Source organism: Eubalaena glacialis, chromosome 17 (assembly GCF_028564815.1).
Source record: "Eubalaena glacialis isolate mEubGla1 chromosome 17, mEubGla1.1.hap2.+ XY, whole genome shotgun sequence".
In the NCBI taxonomy this organism is placed as follows: Eukaryota; Metazoa; Chordata; class Mammalia; order Artiodactyla; family Balaenidae; genus Eubalaena; species Eubalaena glacialis.
In genome coordinates, this window is record NC_083732.1 from 1542214 (window position 1) to 1555990 (window position 13777).

At 44.0% G+C, this 13777-nt stretch overlaps 1 protein-coding gene across 4 annotated transcripts in view; it reads left to right on the forward strand.

The window, feature by feature from the left end:
* Positions 1 to 3486: 3486 nt before the first annotated feature.
* SNTG1 (syntrophin gamma 1) overlaps positions 3487 to 13777 on the forward strand; it is a 480938-nt gene continuing 470647 nt past the window's right edge. For 3 of the 4 annotated variants that reach the window (XM_061171419.1, XM_061171421.1, XM_061171422.1), the window contains exon 1: positions 3507 to 4666. The gene's annotated coding sequence lies outside the window, so the exon portion shown is untranslated. Of the gene's footprint in view, positions 4667 to 13777 lie in introns of all 4 variants that reach the window. The other variant, XM_061171420.1, reaches the window with a different exon arrangement.

Sequence of the window (13777 nt, forward strand, 5' to 3'; positions counted from 1 at the left end):
TTAGGACTGCAGCTGGGGAGACACAGATTCAAGAAGCACTTGAATTGTGTCCCCGACTACAAAATGGGGGAGGCTTATAAAGGAAAAACAGCAAGGTTACAGTTGGTTCCATGAGTTGTTTATGAAGAGTTATAATTGGAGCTGGTAAGAAGGCTGCTTGTCAAGAAAGAGTCGGTTGGGGTCTGAGATGGTTGCATAATCACAAGTCACCTTGAGACCATAAGGTTGCAGCTGGCAGGTGCTGTTCTGAATAGGGCTGGTGGTGTCCTGGGATCTGGTGCAGTTCAGAGAAAGTTCAAGTTCTCAGCGGTACAAGGATGTGTCTGAGACCAGATCCTTAATGGCCTCCGGACTCCATATTTGTACGTCTGGTCTGATTGCTCCATTGTAATTTCAGTTTGTCATCGAAGTCCTCTAGACTTATCTGATGATGACTCAGCAGGCTAGAACACCTTGGCTAAGGAAAGGTATGTCTTGAGGGGAGGTTCTTACATAAAAAGGGGTCAAAACAATATTCAACTCAGCAACATTTCATTAGAAAACCCACAGAAGGAAATAAATAGGATCATTGTTCCAACTCAGCAATAATTGGTAATAGTTAAGTAATATTTAGTTAAACTTGAACACAATAAAAAAATCAACTTGAAATGATCCTAGACCTGTTGAAACCATGAACTGAGAAGGGTTCAGTTGTGGGTATTGGACTCATATAACCCTATCTTTAACAGGAGACACGAAGTAAAGCACAGAAATAATAAGAAAAATATGTTAATCAAAAACAGAAACCCTAAATTACCTATCCACTCTTGAAATTGAGGTGTAGAAATAGCAACCAAAGGATACTCCATAGATAATAATATTACCCATTTTTAATAGAAATATACCAGGGTATATGAAGTTTTTACACATATTGTTTGCGTATGACAATTCGAAGAGGTTAGCAGACATTTTATGTATGGAGTCAAAATGACTCAAAATAGTTAGGAGGCTGGGTGAGTGACACAGGCAGTGTCAGAGTTTCATATACAATGACTGTTACTCTAGATCATATTGGGTGGAAGTTTTGATTTGCATTTCAAACTCCCTCCTCCAAAGGACTTCAAATTGTTTCCAGAATGTTTCACCAGCTAATGTTTTCTAAGATTCTTACACTGTGAAGGAATCCCAGTGGGCTGGGTGGGTGGAAACTGTATTCTAGTTTTGTAAGCAGTGAGATTGAAGGACCTAGTTTCGGATTCACAGTAACCATGCGAGGGTACAAAATTTTCTTGTGAAACTTATGCTTCATATATTGTATTGTTTTGGTGATTTACATTCACATTTTCCTATGTTTACATTATAAAAATAACGATAACTTAAAATAAGAATGACAATTCACATTTAAAATAAGCTTTAAAAAACTGCTTTAAGGGTGAAATTTCTTAAAATATTTCTAGTTCATCTCAGTTTATCTGTCCCCTGGTTTTGTGTACTTTGTTTATATTCATTTGTAGCATCAGATGTTAGACTGCATTTAATTTTCATCATGTTAATTTCCATAACTGGTTACACAACTTGATGAAGACAATTTGGAGTAGCTATTGCTTCTTCAAAAAAACAAAACAGAAAAAAGACATCAAACTAACATAACCTTACTGGGACTGACAGTTCAAATTAATCAGCTATTTCTGTTTTCTTTTCCTGGCAGAGAGAGAGGGAAGGGGAAGGACTGAGAGGCTCTGCACCCACGTCCGCCAGCGCTGGGCAGGGAATCTCTCTTCCTCCAGGTCTGAAAAATCAAGGGCATATGTTTCTAATTAGTCACACCCTTGTGTTCTGCGCCTCATTTAAATGCGGTTCTTTCACTTGATGCGTTACATTTCTGCGATTGTTCTTGTTTCTACATGTCCGGAGAAAATAATTTAAGCCATCAATTGCATCAGGTGGATTAAATTCTGCGGAGAAAAGTGTCTTCACCGACGGGCGAGCGAGGTCCTCGCTGGAGGAGGTTTGTTTCCGTCCTCTAACAAAAACAGCACTTTCTGAAACTTGTTTGTGGAGATGACACGTACGTGCTTGTGCACATCCAAGAGCCATGTGTTTTGTCTACATGAGTCCAAGGGAAAAGGGAAACTGCCTGTACCACCATGCTGAGCAATCCGTCTATTTTTACACGGACCGTAAAGCAAAACACACGCTTCCACATTCGCCCCAGGGAACAATACCCTAGGGAGCTTCGTGTGTCTCGGAGAAGCCAGACGACTCCATCCGACGCGGTTTGAGAGGCCCACCGGCACCTGCCGCCAGCGCCCCCGGTCAAAGGCCCAAGAGAGGGCGGGCGACGCGCCCCTCTCGCTGCGCGTGCAGGTTCCCGCGCGCCGCCCCCCGCGCCACCTCCCCACTGACAGCCCCGCCTCCTGCCCCCCCCGCGCACCCGCCCCCCCCCCCCCACAACCCGCGGGCCTTCTCCGGCGGGAGCCGGGCTGCAGCGAGGCTGGGGGCCACCGGGACGCGAGGGCGCTGCGGCGGCGGCGGCTCGCAGTCTAAGGAAACCCTGGGCTTCCCGGACTGAATAGCGCGCCTGTCCGATCTGCACTTCCAGGGACCCCGCTTCAGTCCCGTTTCGCCTCCGGGGCACCAGAGGCGCCGCGCTGGCCGCCCCACCAGCCCGGTCCCGGGAGAGACCCCCGGGCGCGGCGCCCGCCCCTTGGCTCGGATCCCCGGGGCCGGCGTGGAGGCCGGCGCCGCGCGCACGGCTCCCTCTGCTGTCGGAATCCGGGCAGGAGGGATCCGAGCGCCCGGCGGGAAGGGCGCCTGGCACCCGCTCCGCCCGCCTCGCCCCGCACCCCGCCACTCCTTCCTGAACTCCCCCCAGGTCTCCGGGCGCAGAAGCCTGCGCTCACAGTTTCGGTGCCGGAAGCGGTGGGCCGGGGCACGACCCTCGCCCCCAGCTCCATTTCCCTCTTGGCTACGGGTCCGCGTGGACGTGATTTTGACCAGTTTCCTAGCAGGTTCAACGCAGAGTATCTCAGTTCCCCGCCTCACCCCACGCGCGTTGCCGAGGGTGGGTGGCGGAGCCCTCGGGGGCCGCCCGGGGACACCCACCCCGCCCTCCCCGCCCTCCCCGGTGCGGGGACCAGCGGCTGTGCGAGCGGGTGCAGCGGGCGGACGTGGGGTCTGTGCGCCGCGGGAGCGACGGGCCGGCGAGGCCTGGGGGCAGCGAGGAGAAGCCGGGCTGAAGAGCGGAAACCCGGGCCGGGGGCCGGCGGGCGGCGCGTCGTGGCGGCGTTGAAAGGGCGGGGACAGCCGAGCCTCCCCGCTGACTTTTTCGTCCCCGGCTCGATCCTTGAGCACTCGGCCTCCCCCGCCGCCCTGCAGGGGCCGAGGCTGCAGGCGCTCGCCAGCCCGGCCCCCGGGAAGGAGCCCGCGCCCGGCGCGCACCGCTGCCTCGCCAGCCTCGCCGCCCGGCGCTCCGGCGACCCGCGTCCGGCCCGATCCCCCGGCGGCTCAGCTGGGACCCCCAGACAATCCAGCAGCCTTTCGCAAGGTAGCGGGGCCTTTTTTTTTTTCTTTCTTTTTCTTTTTCCTTCATTCTCTGTCTTTTAATGTAACAGTAACCTGTCGTTTCTGCTTGGAGGATCTAAGAAGAATTCACGATTGCTCTGCTGTGTCTAACCTAGGAATTTCAAATGGGGCTTCTCAGAATTCACATCTGGTCCCCCTAACTGGCGATCAGGATTGTGAAGTCTTCCAAAATAGCCCTTTCCATCTTACGTAATGAGAGACCCAGAGAAGCTCTGGCTTTTCCACGGTACATAATCTATATTTACTCTCCTCCCCGACACACACACACACCCGCTCCCTCTCCCGTGCGCGTGTGTGCGCGCGCGTGTGCGTGCGTTTCCTTTCGTTTCTAGCATTAGGAAACTCGTTCGCGGCCACTGGAAAGTCAGGAGCGGCTCAAATCTGATTTCCCACGGATTCCTACCTCCACCGTCAGATACCGTCCGGAAACGGTGCCACCAAATAAGCATGGGGCTGTGATCCTGGAGAGCCCGCGCACCCCTACCCAGAGAGGAAGCGCCAGAGGAAGGCGAGCCCGGAAGGCGAGCAGCTGTTCGCGTTGGCTGGCGAGGAAAAGTGCGGCGCGGGGCCCGGCCCGGGCTTCGGGCCCCTGACTTCAGCACCGGAGGGGATGGACAGCGTCTCCGGACCCGGCTGCCGCCGCCGGGACCGGACTGCGCCGCCGCGGGCCTCGCCGAGGGCAGCCCGGCTCCCCGCGCCTCGCAGCTAAGAGGCTGCGCTCCCGGTGCCCCCGCGCCCCCCTCCCCGGCCGTGACCGACGGAAAGGAGCCTTCTTTTCCCTGCTGCGACCCCCGAGCAGGGCTCCGAGGAGCCCTCCTGTTCCACGGATCAAACTCTCCGCAGCAACTTCGAGAATAATTTCCTCCGGGGGCCAGAGGGATAGGGGCCGAAGAGTGAGGCCGAAGTTCTCGGAGCCGCTGAGAAACCATGGGCTCTGCAGTCGGGGTCCGAGTGCTCCGAGGCCCACTCTTCTCCAAATAAACAGGATGCTCGTGAGAGGGTTGCACCTGTTCTGGAAATAGCTTTGTGAGACGAGGTTGCAGACCTACTCACAACCTGACGTTAGAGAAACTGGAAGAATTCCAATTCCTTTACTTGGCAGGTAAGTGATAATACTATTATTTCTGCTTGTTGATAACTCAAACGGCTTCCCCCCCGCCCAAGATTTTAACAGAAAGATTAAAACAGTATTATTTTTTCCTTGTGGATTAGACGATAAAGAATTTGATTTTTACATGGCTGTTCCTGCATAATGATCTTTGGGAAAATCTTACCTAGTAAAGCAGTTGGATATTTTACTTCTCTGAAGTCCGTTGTGTGATGAGAATATTAAAAATTATATATATATATATAAGCTTCTATCAGTATAGTAAAATCTTAGTTGGGTATATTTATTGATGAGCTAATATCTTTCTGAATGTGTGTGTCGTGTTTTCCCCCAAAACGATACAATCTGGCATTTTGTAAGAGTTTTTTTTTTTTCTTGGCATTATACTTGTAGTTTAAACTGATCCTATCTGTGTTACATAGTATGCAAGAATCAAAAAGTTACTAGTAGTGATGGTTTAACCATCTCTTCTAATATATTTCATATGATTATAATGTGCCAGACTGTGCACAAGAACAGACACATGCGTACACACACCTGATCCCTCTCTCTACACCAACCCCGAGTATACCTGCACCTGTGGATCTTACCTAAAGAAAAACACACGTTTTCATGCAGTGTTGTCTTTCCAGCCTTTTAAAGCTTAAGACTACTTGCTCAAACCAGACCTGCCAGAAGGCAGAAAATGAGAAGCTTTAGCGTGCCTTTTTAGGAGAGAGGGTTTCCATAGCATTCTGACTTCTTAGTGCTACAAAATACATTTGTCACTGAAATCCCAAAAGTGATGAGGGGGCCAAGAGATTCTTGACGAACCATAAGCTTTAAAGTCTTAATTAAATCTATTTTCTGTTAATTCTTACTTCTGGAGTCTCCCCCTGGAGCTTCAAAACTACAGTCTTTCGCAGTGACCTTGATAAGCATTCTGCTTTAATAAAAAGGGTTCACTGGGTAAAGGCAGTTGCACAAATTTACAGCCCATGCCTGACATTTCACTAAGAGCTCGATGGGTTCCGATGAGCACATTCAGTGAGTGGAGAGCTTGCCTTGGCAGGACAGACTTTGACAATCCTTTAAACACACGTGACGCTGTAAGCATAACCAACCCTGTGGAGAGAGTTGGGCCCTTTGAGAAAGCACAGTTCTTCGGGTTTTCCTTTTAATTTCTTAGGTCATCTATAACTGATAATAAAATACATTTGCATACCTACCCTCTTCTCAATTTCATCGCTAACATCCTCTGAGGCAGTTAAGATGGTCTCGGTTGCTGCGCCGAAGCGCCCCTGTTTTGCGTTGGCCGAGAGCGGCAATTGCACGCTGAGGGCACATCGTTCTCAACTGTCACTTGTCACTTGCCGTGAACCTGCTTGCTTAGCAGAAAGGGAGCAGAGGCATCCATGTCGCCGAGCTCCTTGGGGGCTCCGTGGCCCCTGTGCAGGTCGGAAGTGATAATCTCAGGAGGAGAAATGCGCTACTGACTTGGGTTCCCCGCCAGGGGACCTACAGTGTGTCCCTGGCACAGCCTGCTTTTGTTTGTTTGCTTGTTTTCCTGATCTGAGATATGTGAACGTGAAATTACCACGTGGACTGATGAAGCATGTTTTAAGAGAGTTACAGCCTACTGTTAGACTCTTAGTTTGGTTGTCAGTTAATAGCCCAGACAGACTCCCCTGGTGGGCAGAGCTTAGGATGGAAGCGGAGAACGTGTTCCAGGAAGCAGGCCTGTGGGTACGTGGCCGCAGTTACCTTCTCGGTGGCAGAGGGGGCAGGCTTTCTCCAAATGTGGCTCAAAAAGCACAAAGTAAGGGTTATCCTGGCCTAATTCTTTTGGAGATTTGGTTACAGAAATAAATAACTCATTCACCGTTCCAAGCTCAGGCAAGCTGCCTGGAAGCTCTCGTCAATCCTTATCTCTGGGGAAATGTCGTTACATTGAGACAGAGCTTTGTAAACCAACTTAAAGCCTGTGGAAATTCTAATCTGTAACTGCCCCTGCCCCCCCAAAAAGGAGTGGGTGGGCTAATGCAACCAAACCTTCTTTTTGCACAGAATCACCTGTCTTTACAGAGAGATCAATACTTAATTCTAGGACATCCATATCCCATTAAAACAGCTCTTTTTCCTGATGGTTTTTTGGTCTGTTAGGATGCATGAGGTTCAGGGAGTACCAGACACAATATCCAGCACCGCTTCGCAGAGGAAGGAGTTTTGTTGGGAGGGATCTGTGTTGTTATGTTGCTTATATTTGAGACTCAAAAAAGAAAAGTGAAACAGGATTGCACGATCAGGAAAATGTGAAGTGTATACCGTATAGGACCGGAGGATAATTAGAAATGAGCCCTGGAATCTGTTCAATTCCTTTTCTTCTTTTAACAAGAAATGGTATGTATGAGAGTGGGACAGAGAATTCTGGCTTGAACCTTTAAATTATAAAAATATTATAAAAAATCAGTCAATTTTGTCTAGACCATCTAAATGTGAATTGGATAGTCTAATGTAATTATTGACCATCAGATCCTAGTGGATTTGAATGTCCACAGTTTGCCTTTGGAATTGCTTGCATGGGTTTGAACCAAGTTATGTACATAGTTACAAAAAATGTAAAAGTGAGAGGTGATTATTATGGAATTTAAGAAGGCCTTCAAGAATTGACTGTTGTTTTCATACCAATTAAAAGATATAAATTCCAGGCAAGGAACCTGCTTATTCACCCAATTCTATCAGGAAGGCAAAAGCCACTAGCGAAGAAAAGTGTATCTTAAGCCAGAAGTTATTTCTACAGTTGTCTAACCGCCCCCGAAACCCATCCGGTGAGTCATAGACTAGCACTCAAATGGAGAGAGACCTCTTATTTCGTATTTTTGTCCCGTTTAGCTTGGCAGAATGAGTTGTACATGGCATGCATGGTAAGAGACAGCATCCTGCAGTATAAAATATGTTACGCATCGTGACGTAGCAGAACAAGGACTGTTTGACAGTCAGAAGATGGGGATTCTTGAAATGCTGGTCATAAGAGCTTGGACAAGTCACCCAACCCACTACTTATGGGGATACTTTACCTACCGGTTAAGCCGCAATCCTCTGTATGTGGTTGACACCTAAGTATTTGTGGGATATCTGAATAGATGCGTACTCCGTGGAATATTGGAAAGTCTCGATACGATGCTTTCAAGAGTGTTTTGGAAACTTAGGTGCTGTATCTTCGAATTACTATAAATAATCTCCAGTAGCAATCGTTCCTTCCTTCATCAAAAGAGTCCCTTCTGATTACTATATGGCGACGTGCCTCTTACATTTAAGAGCTTCAATGTAGAGAATATAATATTTTCTCATTAATTCAGCATCAATTTTCTTATATCTCTCAATGGAAAAATATTGTAATGCAGGGAGGACCTGATTTTAAAATATCTATTATTCAAAATTGACACCATGTTTTATACCAAACGGTCGAGCCTAGGTCAGCATGACCCAAGCTCATTTTAATTACAGCTGACCCTTGAGCAATGCTGAGGTTCGGGGGGACCAACACACCGTGCAGCTGAAAATCCACATATAACGTTTGACACCCCTGAACTGCTAATAGCCGATTCTTGACCAGAATCCTTACTAATAACATAAGCAATCCATCAACATGTTTTGTATGTTATATGTATGTCTATGGATATTTTATGCATTCATGACATACCTACATTTTTCTTAATTTTTTTCGATATTTCTAGGCTATGCATTTCCACTGTTCGTTTTTTTAAATTGTCGTATATCTCCAAAAAAATTTCCAATATATTTATTGAAAAAATCTGGGTGTAAGTGTACCCATTTAATTCAGACCTATGTTGTTCAAGGGTCAACTGTACTTTCATTTTGACTTTAAATGAATCAGTCACTGCATTTTTGTCATAATTTTCGGGTATGTAAAGGAGAAATAATATTTATCATTAGTTATACCAATAAGGATACTCAAAGGATTAAGTGCACTTTAAAAACTCAATATCTGAAAATACATCCAGAAAGCACTTTGATTTGCTTCAGTGGCTAGTGAAGATGGAGTGAAGTGTGGACAGCGTGGGGCTGGTCTGTGTAGGTACCCTGGAAATGCTGTAAGGATGTGGTCTTGATCTAGTCCAGAGCTGAGATTCTGTTCATAGGTGTCGTCAAGAAATCTCCAGTTATGCAATATCTCATGGCTTATTTTATGTCATCAGTTGGAGTTTTAAAAGTAGCTATGATTTTTTAAATGTAACCTTTAAACATTTCGTTTGTATAGATTTCTAGATTATCACTAAAAATATACCAATAGTAAGTTTGAGAAATCTAAATTATTATTTGGTGTTACAGTCAGTTTCCATATAGTTTTGTGGTTAAACTATTTGACTGAACCAGAAATGGAAAATTTTATAATTGCCTTGTTTGTGATACAATTATTATATATATATATATATTTTTAGGTTTGATTTGTTATCACTTACCAAAAAAGAAAAAGTAAAGAAACAACAGAGAAAGAAGAATGGGAAAAAAGCAGAAAGTGACAGGTCATTAAAATAATGTCATGTGATCAAGAACTTTCTCTTTCAATCATTATTGTGAAGGTAGTTCAGCACATTCTACACATGAAGTGTCAGAAGATTGTTTTAGATTTTCATGAATTTGGTCTTCAAATTATCAGTGAAGCTGAAATAGGTTTTTTTTTTTAAAATAAAACAATCGTTAAATCAGTACATTAGAAAAGTGGCTAATTCTTTATCACATTTAATGTACATACTCACATACATTTTTAAAATTTAAATTTGTGAAGTAGTTATAACTATATTTATATTTAGCAAATATATTGCCATTCACTCAAAATGTCAAAGAGCTGCAGATTTAATTTTATAAAAGATACCTGATAAATTCACAAAGTAAATTAACATAAAACATGAGTCTTTTAGAAATGATACCGGAATGTTAACAGTAATACGTTACTCATACAAAACTATTTAAAAGAATAATGCATCCTCTTTGAATCTGCTCACGGGGCTTCATGGTAAGACATAGGTAAGTATCTGAGATTAAGAAATTTAAGAAAGTCAGTGAGAAGATAGTATTGCATGATTAAAAATGCATTGAGTACATAAGAAGTTTAAAGTCTAACATGGTTTTCTCAACAGATTATGTGACTTTGGGTAAATCACTTTACCTTAATTTAATAGCGCATCTCTTTTCTTGATTCTTTTGGGAAATCATTATCACGTCCGTTAGAAAACAAACAAAAGCCTACAGATTTAGTTGAGCTCAGAAACTTTCCTTCTGCTTCCCGCAGACTGTTTCTCTTGACTAGGACCCTATACTCTTATGGTGAAAAGTACGTGAGACTGATGATCAGACAGATATGAATTTGAATCCTGGTATAGAGACTCAGTAACTATACAAAGTCGGGCAAAGCATGTAAACTCTGAGTCTCTTTATTTCCATATGTGAAGCAAAAGACAGTTTCACCTCAATACGCTGTCGGGAACAGTTAGCGTAACAAGGCATAGGGCGCGCTTGGGCCGCTGTCCGTACACAGCAGAACTCACTCAAGGTGGTGTTCGTTATTATAGCCCCCCCGCATATCTGCAGGTTCTGCATCCTTGGATTCAACCAACCACAGATCAGAAATATTCGGGGAAAAAAAAATTCTGGAAAGTTCCCAAAAACAAAACTTGAATTTCCTGCACACTAGCAACTAATTACCTAACATTTACAATGTATGAGGTATTGTGAGTAATCTAGAGATGATTGAAAGTATACAGGAGGGTGTGTGTAGGTTATATGCAAACACTACGCCATTTCACATAAGGGACTTGAGCAGCCATGGATTTTGGTATCCGTGGCGTGTCCTGGAACCAATCCCCCTCTGATACCCAGGGGCCTTGTTAGGCCAGTCTGCATATCGATCAGCTAACCCACAATTGTTTGCTTATTATTTCATCAGATGACTCCCTTGTTTTGTATGTTGTCCAAAACACACTATGCTCACCGCTACCCAGTTCTTCCTGCTTTGTCCTAGAGTGTTTCCTTTTCTGTTTGTGTATCCATTCCTGCATCTCTTTGCATGGGTTGTAAGTTCAGTGTCTGCCGGGCTCTGGCAGGTTGGCCGGTCAGTGGGACCTCGGAGGGCAAGCCCCGCAGGAAGCTCCTGACTCTGGCTCTCCTCAGTTAGAGTGAAACCTGGGAGATATAGCCCAGATTTTATGTGAAATCTCCTCGTTTTCACCTAATTTAATTGGAACAAAACGGCCTGCAAGCTGGACTCGGCCCCGAATGCTTTCCGGGTCCTGGAGCCTGCAGACCCGTGACTTCTCTAATTTCAGTGGCATTTGTTAAAAACCAGAACTGACATATTTCATCAGTTTTTCTCCAGGCCTCTCTGTTTCTTTCTAAAAATGGGAGAATGAATAATGACTTGGCAAAAAACTTCATCTTAGTATCTTTTAGAAGTTTACAAGAAAATAAATCTCAAAAAATGAGGAGTGGCTGAGAAGAAATAAATACTCCGTTTCTTTGACTGGTCAAAAATATTGTGGGAAAAAATAGTCCATAGAATAAGTAGGAATGAAGCCAGATCAACAGTATTCCATGATGTGTTTATTCCGCCACCTCTTCCCCCGCTCTCTGTCGTCTGATTCCTGCAACAACGACTGTGACTCAGACGGGAACCTTGACAAACTGTAAGACCAGGAGAGAAACAGAGAAGCAGCTGTTGACTAGGGTCTGTTAAATGCAAAGCCCCCTCCCTCCAGTACAAATTTTGGTGCAGTTTTCAGAAAAAGGGGGGTTATAGGGTAGAAAGAAGAGCAACTGTCCGCTACAATGGCACTGAAGAATCTACCAACGATTTCTAGGTCATTTTCTGTACCTGCTGTGGATGGAATACTCAGCAAAGGTGGGCTCATGGGCTATTGTCTCTCTAAAAGCTTGTTTTTAAAGAACGTTTTAAGATGAAATGTTCCTAATGTGACCTTCAATGTAATTAATGCCCCCCAGCTTTGTGGGTGTCCTTTTACTTTATTACTCAGAAATGAGTAAAATCCAAAGGACACAAACAGAGTCATAGACCAATGTGGATACTAGTACTTCTGACTGGATAGCTTTTTTTTCTGTATTTGTTTTTTTTTCCAGCAGTTTTATATAATATTTCCTCACTTATCATGTGGTAAGCCTGCACCAATTTAGCTGGACTATTTATCTTTTGTTTCTCTGGTCTGGTTTTAATCTTGAAGAAGTAAAACTCTTAAGAGCAGATTAATCCAGTTGTCTGGATACTTCACCACTGATTGCAGGTCATATGACCAAGCAGTGATATGGTAGGGTACATTTAGAGCTAAGGGAAGTAAGATTAGGGTGTTCATCTAATTTATTACATTCATAAACAAATAGGCTGTTCATTTTTCTCTCCAAGCCCATTGTTTTTCTCTACTTGTAAATCCTTTTAAGTGATCACCGAAAAATGATATTTGCCAGTTATCCATCATCAGTGCATTTTTATTTTTCATTTTGTGTTTTCTTTCCATGGCAGTAAATTTCTGGAAACTCCTGAAGTTAGAGTATTTCATTGTTGCATGAAGTCTTCCTGGGCCATATAAGTATGTTCCAGGGGACCCAGCCTTCTCTAGTTCCCCTTCTCAGTAAGATCCCCCCACTTTGTGTGGCATTAGCAGTTTTGTGAAAGTTCCTCTCTCTTGGGCATCTCACATGTGATTCTCACAGCAGGACTGAGAGGCAAACATTATCATTCCTGTTTTGCAAATGAGACAGTTGAAGTCCGGGAAAGTTAAATGATTCTCTGTACATTGAGTCAAAATTAAGATTTGTGTCAATATTTCATATTTTCTATACTTTATAGGTGGTTTGGGAAGAAGAAATACCTTCTGTCTCACTAATTACATGCTTCACTTGCTTCAAATTATGATAAAAACAAACAAAGTAAGCAATTATATTTTACTTTTACTTTTACTGACTAAGGAACTGGAGGGGTTTAGATTCTCACGGACTTGGAAGGGCTCGCATATTATCTTGACCTTAATCTTATACAAATAGGGAGGTTTTCGGACAGCATAATCACGTGTTGAATGTCATATTTCAGAGGAATTGTCCTTCAGGAAGGACCAGGGTTGCTTCTACTGCAGTGATTCAGGTTTGAGGTGATGAGAACATGACCTGATGGGGCAAAGGTTAGCAATGAGTCAGTTGAGACAGGATGGTAAGGTGATGGGTGATGGACTAACAAACAAGGGAAGAATCAAGATGAGATCATGTGCTTGATACCTGCCAGGTGCTTGGTAAACACAAATGCGTGTAGACGTAAAATGAGTTTCTTTGGAAGGAAAGGTGTCACACCTGACTTGGGACATGTCTAGTGGTGAAAGGGTGTAAGGACCAAATAGCAGGGGAAGGAACCATTGGTTTCAGAAAGAGGTACAACCTGACATATCCAGCTCAGAGCTATCAAAATGGAGATTGTTGCTGAAGCTGTGAAAATACATTAACTGTTTGAGAGAATGAAGGAAAAAATCAGTAGTTTATGAACATTTGGGGAAGGAGAAATAATAAGAGAGAAGGTTATGTAAGTGCACTTAGAAAAGTGTAAGGGAAAACAGAGTTTCAAGAAAAAAAATAGATTGTTAATAGTGTTGACATTGCAGGGAGCGAAAAGGAATAAAGATTCAAGTGCATTTGGGTTTGTCCAAATGTAGATCATTGGCTATCTTGGAGAGAACAGTTTCTGAAAAATGGTCATATTCCAAGCAGTATATGCATACAAATTACATACTATCCTACCCACTAACTCACAGGTATCCTGCATTGTTTAGGGGATGCTGTCACCAATATTGATTTATCAGTCATGCTTATGAATAAATGAAATTGTTTTGAGAAATAAGCAACTCTATTACACAGAATTCAATGGGTTTTTTTCAATGAAAATGAAATTTCTTTAAATCGTATCGGAACTTTATTTCTCTGGAGTTTTCTCTTTTTTGTTGGTGGGGGGGGGGTTTTGTAAAAGCAGTATAATCATAGAATAATCAGTTAAATGGAGCCTGAAATCATTTACATCATTTTTACAGGCATATAAATCCCCCAGTAGGCTAT